This window comes from Scyliorhinus torazame, chromosome 22, assembly GCF_047496885.1.
Source record: "Scyliorhinus torazame isolate Kashiwa2021f chromosome 22, sScyTor2.1, whole genome shotgun sequence".
NCBI classification, from domain to species: domain Eukaryota; kingdom Metazoa; phylum Chordata; class Chondrichthyes; order Carcharhiniformes; family Scyliorhinidae; genus Scyliorhinus; species Scyliorhinus torazame.
In genome coordinates this window covers 10,987,060-11,001,137 of record NC_092728.1, presented here as the reverse complement: position 1 = coordinate 11,001,137, position 14,078 = coordinate 10,987,060, and the positions used below count along the sequence as shown (strand labels likewise).

The window sequence follows — 14,078 nt, the reverse complement described above, 5'->3', positions numbered from 1 at the left end:
TTAAAACATTTTCCAAACTCACAAATACTTCAGGCAGAGGTTAGAAAGATTTCAGTGGATTACCCAATGCAGAGCAGGGATTGTGGACCAATGCCTGTCCCTTCCCCGACACACTGAGAAGGGCCTGTATCCCTCTCCCAATACAACACAGTTTTCCATAGCTCCCGGCCTCCCGGCCTCCCCCCCCCCACCCCCCCCCACCCAACCAACCACCACCACCACCACCACCACCCAAGACGAGGTTCGAGTTAATCAACACGGTCTAGGCTGCGACCTGTCTGAACTGCGTTGGGAGACTCCAATCATCTTAGGCCCCATGTTGATTCTGACTCAGAACAGAACTGCCACCAACTGAGTCAAGCGGACACCTACTTCCTCTCGGTTACCCAGGGTCACTTCCTCACTAAGTCGCTCATAAACACCCCACATTTAATGGAAAAGGGGGACCCTCCAAAGCGACTATTAAGCACTGCACTTTTCAAAGCTTCTCATATCACTGCTGGCTTATGGCATTTGAGCACCATAACTCTCCCACCAAAGGCAGAGAAACCCATTCATTTAAACTGGCAGCTTCCACTAACAAGTATCAATAAGAGAAACAGGAAGTGCCACACTGTACCTATATCTCAGATCAAATATATAAACGCGGCAGATTTCGCTGGGTTAATAAGTGACGCCAACCTCGATGACCCCCACGACATCAAAGCGAGGCAGCCAGTTGCCAGCCAGCTCCCAGTGCAGAGGTACAAAGCACAAGGTGCTGTTGCTCATTCATTCATAGACTTGCCAGGCTCAAGTACAACAGGACAGCTGCTTGTGATCTAGAAAGCTACTGTGCTACAGGAAGAAAACGATGACGGCAGGGGGGGGGGGTGGAAATCAAAATGCAAGTCCGACCAGGGAACGAAAGCCAGCATAGCGCTGTCCTGAAATTTGCACTATCCACACACGCAGATACGCAAGTAACTAAATTGCAACAACCATTCAACAAATTATATCCCACATCCTCATGCGTCGCTGGGTTTTTCCCCATGCGATTTTGTTATTTAAAAAAAAAGGCAGGTTAACAAACACAAGCAGGGACACGTCGACTTGACAAACCACCAAAATCTTTCCAAATATAACTCGCTGCTGTAATCAAGAAACAACTTTACAAAAAGCACGTCAGGCAAGGAAGTGGAGCAAGAGAGAGAGAAATATTACACGACAGGTTATCAATGCTGTACATCTCTCCTGAATTCTCCAGAAAAATCTGTAATATAATGTAAAGTCATCATAGTCCGAGATGACAATAGGCTGCTTTCCCCTTTGAGGGGAGGGCTGACTGGCGGGGATTTAACCTGAGAATCGCCACACATCAGGAGAGGGGCAAGGCTGAGAAGGTGGAGCCTTCACGAATAACCTCAGCCGGTTTGGGAATTGAACCCGTATTGTTTGCATTGCTCTGCATCACAAACCAGCTGTCCAGTCAAGAGCTTTTTAAAAATAAATTTAGAGTACCCAATTATTTCTTTCCCAAGGGGCAATTTAGCATAGCTATTTCACCTAACCTGCACATCTTTGAGTTGAGGGAGTGAAACCCACACAGACACGGGGAGAACGAGCAAACTCCACACAGACTGTGACCCGGGGCCGGGTTCGAATCCGGGTCCTCAGTGCCGTAGGTAGCAGTGCTAACCACTGCACCACCGTGCCACCCCTTGCCAACAGAGCTAAACCGACCTCCGGTTACAAACATAATAGATATCCAAACACTTAAGAGAAAAAACTGTGCCAAGCCAATCCTCTATTCCAGGGGACATATTCAAAAATGACATTTTTTCAATATATAAGCTTAGGTAGATAAAATATGTTATATATGAACTATAAACATAAGATATGGATGTATATTACCCACTATGTTCTTAAATATACACGTTATCCACTATGTTCTTAAATATAAACGTTATCCACTATGTTCTTTAATATAAACGTTATCCACTATGTTCTTAAATATACACGTTATCCACTATGTTCTTAAATATACACGTTATCCACTATGTTCTTAAATATACAGGTTATCGACTATGTTCTTAACCATACAGGTTATCGACTATGTTCTTAAATATACACGTTATCCACTATGTTCTTAAATATACACGTTATCCACTATGTTCTTAAATATACAAGTTATCCACTATGTTCTTAAATATACACGTTATCCACTATGTTCTTAAATATACAGGTTATCGACTATGTTCTTAAATATACACGTTATCCACTATGTTCTTAAATATACACGTTATCCACTATGTTCTTAAATATACAAGTTATCCACTATGTTCTTAAATATACATGGTATCCACTATGTTCTTAAATATACACGTTATCCACTACCTTATCCACTATGTTCTTAAATATACACGTTCTCCACTATGTTCTAAAATATACACGCTATCCACTGTTATCCACTATGTTCTTAAATATACACGTTATCCACTATGTTCTTAAATATACACGTTATCCACTATGTTCTTAAATATACACGCTATCCACTATATTCTAAAATATACATGCTATCCACTATGTTCTTAAATATACATGTTATCCAATATGTTATCCACTAAGTTCTTAAATATACACATTATCCACTATGTTCTTAAATATACATGTTCTCCACTATGTTCTAAAATATACACGCTATCCACTGTTATCCACTATGTTCTTAAATATACAGGTTATCCACTATGTGTATATTAACCAGTTTGCTTCAATACACAAGCTAAATATATGCATTTATAAAAACATTCACGGCACCTAGTATCCGTAATAGGTTGGCAGCGCATCCACAAATCATTACACAGATGTTAGATATGAACGAAACACAAATCTACGCAGATTCACACATCGGCAACGGACAAACATACGATCCGCGAGGTAGCAAATATGCTCAGATGTATCACTTTGGAAGAAAAAGGAGAAACATGCAGAACAAAATGATGAGGGGTCAGGGTGGTGGCGGGAATGGTTGAGAGCTGATATCCATTGCAAGCGCAATCCAAATGATACACTTTCCTTCTCAATCCAGACGTCCCACACACTTGAGGCTGGGGGTCGGCGGGAAGGAAATGCCAAGTTAAGCTGTTGATTTTTTTTTTTTAAGAAGGCGTTTTGTTACTCTCCTCACCTCCCTCCTCCCCCGGACCCGCAACTACCAACACAAACCACCTCTATACTTACTAAAGGATGGATGGAGCGAGAGAGCTTGCAAAGGTAGCAGCCCAGAACTTGCAGCTGGGTGCCATATCCTTGCTGCAACAAGCCCCAGGATGGAGGCAGAGGAATTGGGGGTTGTTTTTTTTTGGGGGGGGGGGTTTCTTTTCCCCCTTCTCTCTCTCTTTAAAAGTTTTTCCCTACAAACCCCCAAATCTCCTCAGGAGCTTTTACTTTCAATCCTGATGGTTAAGAAAAAAATGCAACCATCTTGAGCTTTGGGGAGGGGAGGGGAGGGGGTTAGAAATAAAATATTTAAAAATAATAAAAGATTGAAGGGGAGGAAAGCAAAGGAAAAAGGTTTTTAAAAATAAAACTCCTCCTCTTCAGCTGGGTCTCTGCTTCCGGATAAAGCACAACCTCCAATTAAAAAAAAATTAAATTAAAGGTTAGATTTGTTTTGTTTTAGAATTACTCATCAATGCAGAATTTTCTCGCACTCCCTCAGAGGGAGGGGGGAGGGGTTCGGACAAAAGCTCATTTTAAACGCATTTAAAAAGTCAATCTGCTCAAACCATGAGGAGAACTGGGGGTGAAAAGGGCTCTTTATGCTTTATATCTGTTTTGGGGGGAGGAAAAGTAAGCGGTCGGCCGACGAGAGGGAGGCAGATAGTTTTTCCTCTTTTATTATTTAAATCGGTTGGAAAGCCCCCTTGCGCGCTCGAGCTCAGGTCGGTGGGAGGGGGGGGGTCAGGCGGGGGCTGCGCCTGCGCGGCCGGCAGGGGAGCGGCACTGGCGCGTGCGCGATAGCTGTTGTCGAGGCCGGCAAAGGGATTTGCGCTTGCGCGGCGACGCACAACTCCGATGTCGGGGGTGCGTCTGCGCCTGCGCGGCGGCTGCTTTGTTGTTTGGGGGGGGGTGGGGGGAGGAGATTGCGCAGCGACGGAGGACGGGTTGTTGGCGGGGCGAGGGACTTGCGCCTGCGCGGAGATGGGGACGGGAGACTCACGCGTCTGCGCGGCGTCGAAGGGCGGGTTGCCGGCACCGGAGAGGGACTTGCGCCTGCGCAGACGCTGAGAGGGGGAGGTGCCGGATGCATGCCTGCGTCCACCATCAGGACGCCCAGTTTTCATTCTGCGCAGCCGCCGGAAGCGGTTCCCCCACAACCAAACCAAGAGGCTGTCGGGAGCTGTAGTTTTTCTTATTTTTAAATGAAGTTGCACTCTTTTTTTCTCTCCAACTTTTTTTAAAAATTACACTGCGGTCTAAAAGCGTATCGAGGGGGTAGTAATTGTTTTCGTCTTTTTTTTTCAAGCTAATAGGTGCCCCCCCACCCCCGCCCGGGTCCTCGGATCACGTGGTCGGGTCCCACTAATTTTTTTAAGCTGGGGCTGGCTACGCGCAGGCGCAAATATGTGCAAATCAGAGCTCCCACTTTATCGACGTTAGCTGGACGTTCGACGCGCGTGCTCACGTAATGTGACGCTTCCCGCTCCTTCGGATCTGGTAACCTAGCAACAGAGGCCTAGACGCAGCGTGAAGCCTGCAGGGAGGCCAAGAGCCAAAATTCTTGGGGGTGGAGGGAGGGAAAGAGGGGCAAGTCCATCATATCCCCAAAACTGACAATGCAACCTCCTCCCCTGCACAACTTGGAAATTTATCCTGAAAATAATTACCAAAAAAAACAGGTTCACTGTCTGTTAAAACCTTCTTGAGTTGCCCTGGCCCCATCCAATCTGGGGACACAGTGGGGTAGCGGTAACATCACTGGACGAGTAACTCCAGGGAGCTAGGGGGAGGGGGGTCAAGGGTTAAAATCCCACCACAGCAGCTGGTAGAATTTAAATTCAATTAATATAATCTGGAATTGAGAGCCTTCGTCACAGCGACCATGAAATGAACATCGATTGTCGTAAAATAGTGGCGCTGTGGGTTAGCCCTGTTGCCTCCCGGCGCTGAGGTCCCAGGTTCGATCCCGGCTCTGGGTCACTGTCCGTGTGGAGTTTGCACATTCTCCCCGTGTTTGCGTGGGTTTCACCCCCACAACCCAAAGATGTGCAGGGTATGTGGATTGGCCGCGCTAAATTGCCCCTTAATTGAAAAGAAATGAATTGGGTACTCTAAATTTAAACAAAAAACATCTGATTCACTAATGTCCTTTAGGGACGGCATGATGGTTAGCACTGCTTCCTCACAGCGCCAGGGGCCCGGGTTCGATTCCGGCCTTGGGTGATTGGATTTGATTTGTTTGTTGTCACGTGTACCAAGGTACAGTGAAAAGTATTGTTCTGAGTGCAGCGCACAGATCGTTCCATACATAAAAAGAAAATACATAATAGGGCAAACAAAATACACAATTTTAATATTTTTAAAAATGCATCGGGTGAATCATACAGGAGTGTAGTACTACTTGGTAGAGAAGATGTGAAAAGATCAGATCAGTCCATAAGTGGGTTGTTTAGGAGTCTGGTGACAGCAGGGAAGAAGCTGTTTTTAATCTGTTACTGCGTGTTCTCAGACTTTTCTATCTCCTGCCCGATGGAAAAAGTTGGAAGAGTGAGTAAGCTGGGTGGGAGGGGTCTTTGATTATGCTGCCTGCTTTCCCAAGGCAGCGGGAGGTGTAGACAGTCAATGGATGGGAGGCAGGTTCGTGTGATGAACTGGGCGGTGTTTGTGACTCTCTGCAGTTTCTTACGGTCTTGGGCCGAGCAGTTGCCATACCAGGCTATAATGCAGCCAGACTTGTCTGTGTGGGGTTTCCCACCAGGAGAGAATCTTTAGTGCAGCAGGCCATTCAGCCCATTGAGTTCACACCGACCCTCTGAAAGAGCACCCTATCTAGGCCTTTACCCCGTAACCCCATCTAGGCTATGGACACTAAAGGGCAATTTTACCATGGCCAATCGACTTTCACATCTTTAGACTGTGGGAGGAAACCGGACTGGATGAAATCCAAGGAGATACGGAGAACGTGCAAATTCCACACAGACAAGTCACCCCGGGCTGATAATCAGCTTGGGAATTCTTCCCCCACTACTCCCCAAAGGGAAAAAAAAACAGTGTGCGTGTGAAGATATGCTTTTAAAAAAAAAAAAACCGGCATGGCAGCACAGTGGTTAGCACTGCTTGCCTCACAGCATCAGGGACCCGGATTCAATGCCGACCTTGGGTGACTGTCTGAGTTGGCATGACATTTCTTCAGCCAGAGAGTAGGGAGCCTGTGGAATTTGTTACCACAGAAAGTAAGTGAGGCCAAAACATTGGACGTTTTCAAGAAGCAGTTCGGTATGGCACTTGGGATGATGGGAATTAAAGGACATGTCAAAGGGGAAAGGCGGGATCCGGGAATTGAATTGAATGATCAGCGGTGATCATAATGAATGGCGGAGCAGGGCCGAATGGTGGCCTCCTGCTCCTATATTCTGTTTTAAACTGTCATCAGAATGAGAAACAGGGAGAGATACGGCCCGTTTCAATAGAGTCAAGAGGAATGAAAAGGGGAGGTGAGGAGAAGGACAAAAGACCACTGTGATAGAGTAGAAGGACAGATTAACATCAACTTGCTTTGACACAGCAAAACAAGAGGTCCCAAAGCAAGAAAATTCTAAAACAAAATTTGATTCCGAGACACATAGAACATAGAACGATACAGCGCAGTACAGGCCCTACGGCCCACGATGTTGCACCGAAACAAAAGCCATCTAACCTACACTATGCCATTATCATCCATATGTTTATCCAATAAACTCTTAAATGCCCTGAATGTTGGCGAGTTCACTACTGTTGCAGATAGGGCATTCCACGGCCTCACTACTCTTTGCGTAAAGAACCTACCTCTGACCTCTGTCCTATATCTATTACCCCTCAGTTTAAAGCTATGTCCCCTCGTGCCAGCCATTTCCATCCGCGGGAGAAGGCTCTCACTGTCCACCCTATCTAACCCCCTGATCATTTTGTATGCCTCTATTAAGTCTCCTCTTAACCTTCTTCTCTCCAACGAAAACAACCTCAAGTCCATCAGCCTTTCCTCATAAGATTTTCCCTCCATACCAGGCAACATCCTGGTAAATCTCCTCTGCACCCGCTCCAAAGCCTCCACGTCCTTCCTATAATGCGGTGACCAGAACTGTACGCAATACTCCAAATGCGGCCGTACCAGAGTTCTGTACAGCTGCAACATGACCTCCTGACTCCGGAACTCAATCCCTCTTCCAATAAAGGCCAACACTCCATAGGCCTTCTTCACAACCCTATCAACCTGGGTGGCAACTTTCAGGGATCTATGTACATGGACACCTAGATCCCTCTGCTCATCCACACTTCCAAGAACTTTACCATTAGCCAAATATTCCGCATTCCTGTTATTCCTTCCAAAGTGAATCACCTCACACTTCTCTACATTAAACTCCATTTGCCACCTCTCAGCCCAGCTCTGCAGCTTATCTATATCCCTCTGTAACCTGCTACATCCTTCCACACTGTCGACAACACCACCGACTTTAGTGTCGTCTGCAAATTTACTCACCCACCCTTCTGCGCCTTCCTCTAGGTCATTGATAAAAATGACAAACAGCAACGGCCCCAGAACAGATCCTTGTGGTACGCCACTTGTAACTGAACTCCATTCTGAACATTTCCCATCAACCACCACCCTCTGTCTTCTTTCAGCTAGCCAATTTCTGATCCACATCTCTAAATCACCCTCAATCCCCAGCCTCCGTATTTTCTGCAATAGCCTACAGTGGGGAACCTTATCAAACGCTTTACTGAAATCCATATACACCACATCAACTGCTCTACCCTCGTCTACCTGTTCAGTCACCTTCTCAAAGAACTCAATAAGGTTTGTGAGGCATGACCTACCCTTCACAAAGCCATGCTGACTATCCCTGATCATATTATTCCTATCTAGATGATTATAAATCTTGTCTCTTATAATCCCCTCCAAGACTTTACCCACTACAGACGTGAGGCTCACCGGTCTATAGTTGCCGGGGTTGTCTCTGCTCCCCTTTTTGAACAAAGGGACCACATTTGCTATCCTCCAGTCCTCTGGCACTATTCCTGTAGCCAATGATGACATAAAAATCAAAGCCAAAGGTCCAGCAATCTCTTCCCTGGCCTCCCAGAGAATCCTAGGATAAATCCCATCAGGCCCCGGGGACTTATCTATTTTCAGCCTGTCCAGAATTGCCAACACCTCTTCCCTACGTACCTCAATGCCATCTATTCTAATAGCCTGGGTCTCAGCATTCTCCTCCACAACATTATCTTTTTCCTGAGTGAATACTGACGAAAAATATTCATTTAGTATCTCGCCTATCTCTTCAGACTCCACACACAACTTCCCATCCCTGTCCTCGACTGGTCCTACTCTTTCCCTAGTCATTCGCTTATTCCTGACATACCAAGAGAAAGCTTTTGGGTTTTCCTTGATCCTACCTGCCAAATACTTCTCATGTCCCCTCCTTGCTCGTCTTAGCTCTCTCTTTAGATCCTTCCTCGCTACCTTGTAACTATCCATCGCCCCAACTGAAACTTCACACCTCATCTTCACATAGGCCTCCTTCTTCCTCTTAACAAGAGATTCCACTTCTTTGGTAAACCACGGTTCCCTCGCTCTACGCCTTCCTCCCTACCTGACCGGTACATACTTATCAAGAACACACAGTAGCTGATCCTTGAACAAGCTCCACTTATCCAGTGTGCCCAACACTTGCAGCCTACTTCTCCACCCTACCCTGCCCCCCGCCCCCCCAAGTCACGTCTAATGGCATCATAATTGCCCTTCCCCCAGCTATAACTCTTGCCCTGCGGTGTATACTTATCACTTTCCATCATTAACGTAAACATCACCGAATTGTGGTCACTGTCCCCAAAGTGCTCTCCTACCTCCAAATCCAACACCTGGCCTGGTTCATTACCCAAAACCAAATCCAACGTGGCCTCGCCTCTTGTTGGCCTGTCAACATATTGTGTCAGGAAACCCTCCTGCACACACTGTACAAAAAACGACCCATCTAATGTACTCGAACTATATATTTTCGAGTTAATATTTGGAAAGTTAAAGTCTCCCATAATAACTACCCTGTTACTTTCGCTCTTCTCCAGGATCATCCTCACCATCCTTTCCTCTACATCCCTAGAACTATTTGGAGGCCGATAGAAAACTCCCAACAGGGTGACCTCTCCTTTCCTGTTTCTAACCTCAGCCCATACTACCTCGGAAGATGAGTCCCCATCTAGCATCCTCTCCGCCACCGTAATACTGCTCTTGACTAGCAGCGCCTCACCTCCCCCTCTTTTGCCTCCTTCTCTGAGCTTACTAAAACACCTAGACCCCGGAACCTGCAACATCCGTTCCTGTCCCTGCTCTATCCATGTCTCCGAAATGGCCACAACATCGAAGTCCCAGGTACCAAACCATGCTGCCAGTTCCCCTACCTTATTTTGTATACTCCTGGCATTGAAGTAGACACACTTATACCCACCTACCTGAACACTGGCCCCCTCCTGCGACGTCAAATCTGTGCTCCTGACCTCTATACTCTCATTCTCCCTTACCCTAAAACTACAATCCAGGTTCCCATGCCCCTGCTGCATTAGTTTAAACCCCCCCAAAGAGCACTAACAAATCTCCCCCCCCAGGATATTTGTGCCCCTCAGGTTCAGATGTAGACCATCCTGTCTGTAGAGGTCCCACCTTCCCCAGAAAGAGCCCCAGTTATCCAGAAATCTGAATCCCTCCCGCCTGCACCATCCCTGTAGCCACGTGTTTACTTGCTCTCTCTCCCTATTCCTCATCTCACTATCATGTGGCACGGGCAACAACCCAGAGATAACAACTCTGTTTGTTCTAGTTCTGAGCTTCCATCCTAGCTCCCTGAAAGCCTGCCTGACATCCTTGTCCCCTTTCCTACCTATGTCGTTAGTGCCAATGTGGACATGAGGACACATTGGGACAGGTGACCAAACGCACGGTCAAATAGGTTGGTTTTAAGGAGCATCGTAAATGAGGGGAGGAGAAGGAAGGGGACCTTCAGGGAGGAAGAGCCAAAGGCAGCTGAAGACTTAGCCACCAATGGTGGAGCGATGGGAATCGGATTTCTCGAGATGCTGGAATTGTAGGAAGGGTTGTCGGGGCTGGAGGAGGTGACAGAGATAATGGTGGTTGAAGGGTCTGAGGATGTTATAGTGACCGACCGGGATGGTTGAATAGTCTGGAGGTTACTGCGAAAGGGAGGGTTGTAGGGGCGGAGGATGTAACCGAGATATGGAGGGTTGGAGGGGCTTGAAGAGGTTACAGAGATAGTGATGTTGTAGCGAGGACATTACTGAGATATGGAGGGTGGTAGGGGCTGGAGGAGGTTACAGAGATAGGGGGGGGGGGGTTTCGGGGCTAGAGGTTACTGAGATAGGGAGGGTCGTAGGGGCTGGAGGTGGAGATTACAGAGTAGGGAGGATTGTAGGGGCTAGAGGAGTTGACAGAAATAGGGGGGCTGGAGAAAGTTACAGATTTAGACAGGGCAGGAGGAGGTTACAGAGATAGAGAGGGTTGTAGGGGCTGGATGAGATGACAGAGAGAGGGAAGATTGCAAGGCCTGGAGAAGGTTACAGAGATATGGAGGGATGCAGCTCCTTGACGGAGGTCATTGAGGGAGGGTTCTGGGGGCTGAAGCCAATTAAACTCCACAATGGAATTCAAACAGTAACTGACTCCCGGGCATCTGTTATTCTATATATAAACCACCCTGAACCCCTCGATTAGATTCCAGTCTGTAACTGACTCCCGGGTATCTGTTATTCTATATATAAACCACCCTGAACCCCTCGATTAGATTCCAGTCTGTAACTCACTCCTGGGTATCTGTTATTCTATATATAAACCACCCAGAACCCCTCGATTAGATTCCAGTCTGTAACTCACTCCCGGGTATCTGTTATTCTATATATAAACCACCCAGAACCCCTCGATTAGATTCCAGTCTGTAACTCACTCCCGGGTATCTGTTATTCTATATATAAACCACCCTGAACCCCTCGATTAGATTCCAGTCTGTAACTCACTCCTGGGTATCTGTTATTCTATATATAAACCACCCAGAACCCCTCGATTAGATTCCAGTCTGTAACTCACTCCCGGGTATCTGTTATTCTATATATAAACCACCCTGAACCCCTCGATTAGATTCCAGTCTGTAACTCACTCCTGGGTATCTGTTATTTCATAGATTTCATAGAATTTACAGTGCAGAAGGAGGCCATTCGGCCCATCGAGTCTGCACCGGCTCTTGGAAAGAGCACCCTACCCAAGCCCACACCTCCAGCCTATCCCCATAACCCAGTAACCCCATCCAACACTAAGGGCAATTTTGGACACGAAGGACAATTTAACATGGCCAATCCACCTAACCTGCACATCTTTGGACTGTGGGAGGAAACCGGAGCACCCGGAGGAAACCCACGCACACACGGGGAGGACGTGCAGACTCCGCACAGACAGTGACCCAAGCCGGAATCGAACCTGGGTCCCTGGAGCTGTGAAGCAATTGTGCTATCCACTATGCTACCGTGCTGCCCCTATATTCTATATATAAACCACCCAGAACCCCTCGATTAGATTCCAGTCTGTAACTCACTCCCGGGTATCTGTTATTCTATATATAAACCACTCCGAACCCATTGATTAGATTCCAGTCTGTAACTCACTCCCGGTTATCTGTTATTCTATACATAAACCACCCCGAACCCCTCGATTAGATTCCAGTGTGTAACTCACTCCCGAGTATCTGTAATTCGATATATAAACCACCCCGAACCCCTCGATTAGATTCCAGTCTGTAACTCACTCCTGGGTATCTGTTATTCTATATATAAACCACCCCGAACCCCTCGATTAGATTCCAACCTGTAGCTCACTCCCGGGTACCTGTTATTCTTTAGATAAAACACCCCGAACCCCTCGATTAGGTTCCAGTGTGTAACTCATGCCCGAATATCTGTAATTCTATATATAAACCACCCCGAACCCCTTGATTAGATTCCAGTCTGTAACTCACTCCTGGTTATCTGTTATTTGATATATAAACCACCCCGAACCCCTCGATTAGATTCCAGTCTGTAGCGCACTCCCGGGTATCTGTTATTCTATATATAAACCACCCTGAACCCCTCGATTAGATTCCAGTCTGTAACTCACTCCTGGGTATCTGTTATTCTATATATAAACCACCCAGAACCCCTCGATTAGATTCCAGTCTGTAACTCACTCCCGGGTATCTGTTATTCTATATATAAACCACCCAGAACCCCTCGATTAGATTCCAGTCTGTAACTCACTCCCGGGTATCTGTTATTCTATATATAAACCACCCTGAACCCCTCGATTAGATTCCAGTCTGTAACTCACTCCTGGGTATCTGTTATTCTATATATAAACCACCCAGAACCCCTCGATTAGATTCCAGTCTGTAACTCACTCCCGGGTATCTGTTATTCTATATATAAACCACCCTGAACCCCTCGATTAGATTCCAGTCTGTAACTCACTCCTGGGTATCTGTTATTCTATATATAAACCACCCAGAACCCCTCGATTAGATTCCAGTCTGTAACTCACTCCCGGGTATCTGTTATTCTATATATAAACCACTCCGAACCCATTGATTAGATTCCAGTCTGTAACTCACTCCCGGTTATCTGTTATTCTATACATAAACCACCCCGAACCCCTCGATTAGATTCCAGTGTGTAACTCACTCCCGAGTATCTGTAATTCGATATATAAACCACCCCGAACCCCTCGATTAGATTCCAGTCTGTAACTCACTCCTGGGTATCTGTTATTCTATATATAAACCACCCCGAACCCCTCGATTAGATTCCAACCTGTAGCTCACTCCCGGGTACCTGTTATTCTTTAGATAAAACACCCCGAACCCCTCGATTAGGTTCCAGTGTGTAACTCATGCCCGAATATCTGTAATTCTATATATAAACCACCCCGAACCCCTTGATTAGATTCCAGTCTGTAACTCACTCCTGGTTATCTGTTATTTGATATATAAACCACCCCGAACCCCTCGATTAGATTCCAGTCTGTAGCGCATTCCCGGGTATCTGTTATTCTATATATAAACCACCCCGAACCCCTCGATTAGGTTCCTGTCTGTAACTCTCTCCCGGGTGTCTCTTATTCCATATATAAACCACCCCGAACCCCTCGATTAGATTCCAGTCTGTAACTCACTCCCGGGTATCTGATATTCTATATATAAACTACAACGAGCCCCTCGATTAGATTCCAGTCTGTAACTCACTCCCGGATATCTGTTATTCTATATATAAGCCACCCCGAACCCCTCGATTAGATTCCAGTCTGTAACTCACTCCCGGGTATCTGTTATTCTATATATAAACCACCCCGAACCCCTCAATTAGATTCCAGTCTGTAACTCACTCCCGTGTATCTGTTATTCTATATATAAACCACCCGGAACCCCTCGATTAGATTCCAGTCTGCAACTCACTCCCGGGTATCTGTTATTCTATATATAAACCACCCTGAACCCCTTGATTAGATTTCAGTCTGTAACTCACTCCCGGGTATCTGTTATTCTATATATAAACCACCCTGAACCCCTTGATTAGATTTCAGTCTGTAACTCACTCCCGAGTATCTGCTATTCTATATATAAACCACCCTGAACCCCTCGATTAGATTCCAGTCTGTAACTCACTCCCGGGTATCTGTTATTCTATATATAAACTACACTGGCCCCTCGATTAGATTCCAGTCTGTAACTCACTCCCGGGTATCTGTTATTCTATATGTAAACCACCCCGCACCCTTTGATTAGATTCCAGTCAGTAACTGACTCCCGGGT

The 14,078-nt window shown here is 46.3% G+C and overlaps 1 protein-coding gene across 1 annotated transcript in view; it reads right to left on the bottom strand.

The window, feature by feature from the left end:
• LOC140399426 (serine/threonine-protein kinase WNK3-like) overlaps positions 1-4,020 on the bottom strand; it is a 178,118-nt gene extending 174,098 nt beyond the window's left edge. The window contains 1 exon segment of the mRNA XM_072489004.1: positions 3,220-4,020. The gene's annotated coding sequence lies outside the window, so the exon portion shown is untranslated.
• Between the last annotated feature and the right edge of the window lie 10,058 nt (positions 4,021-14,078).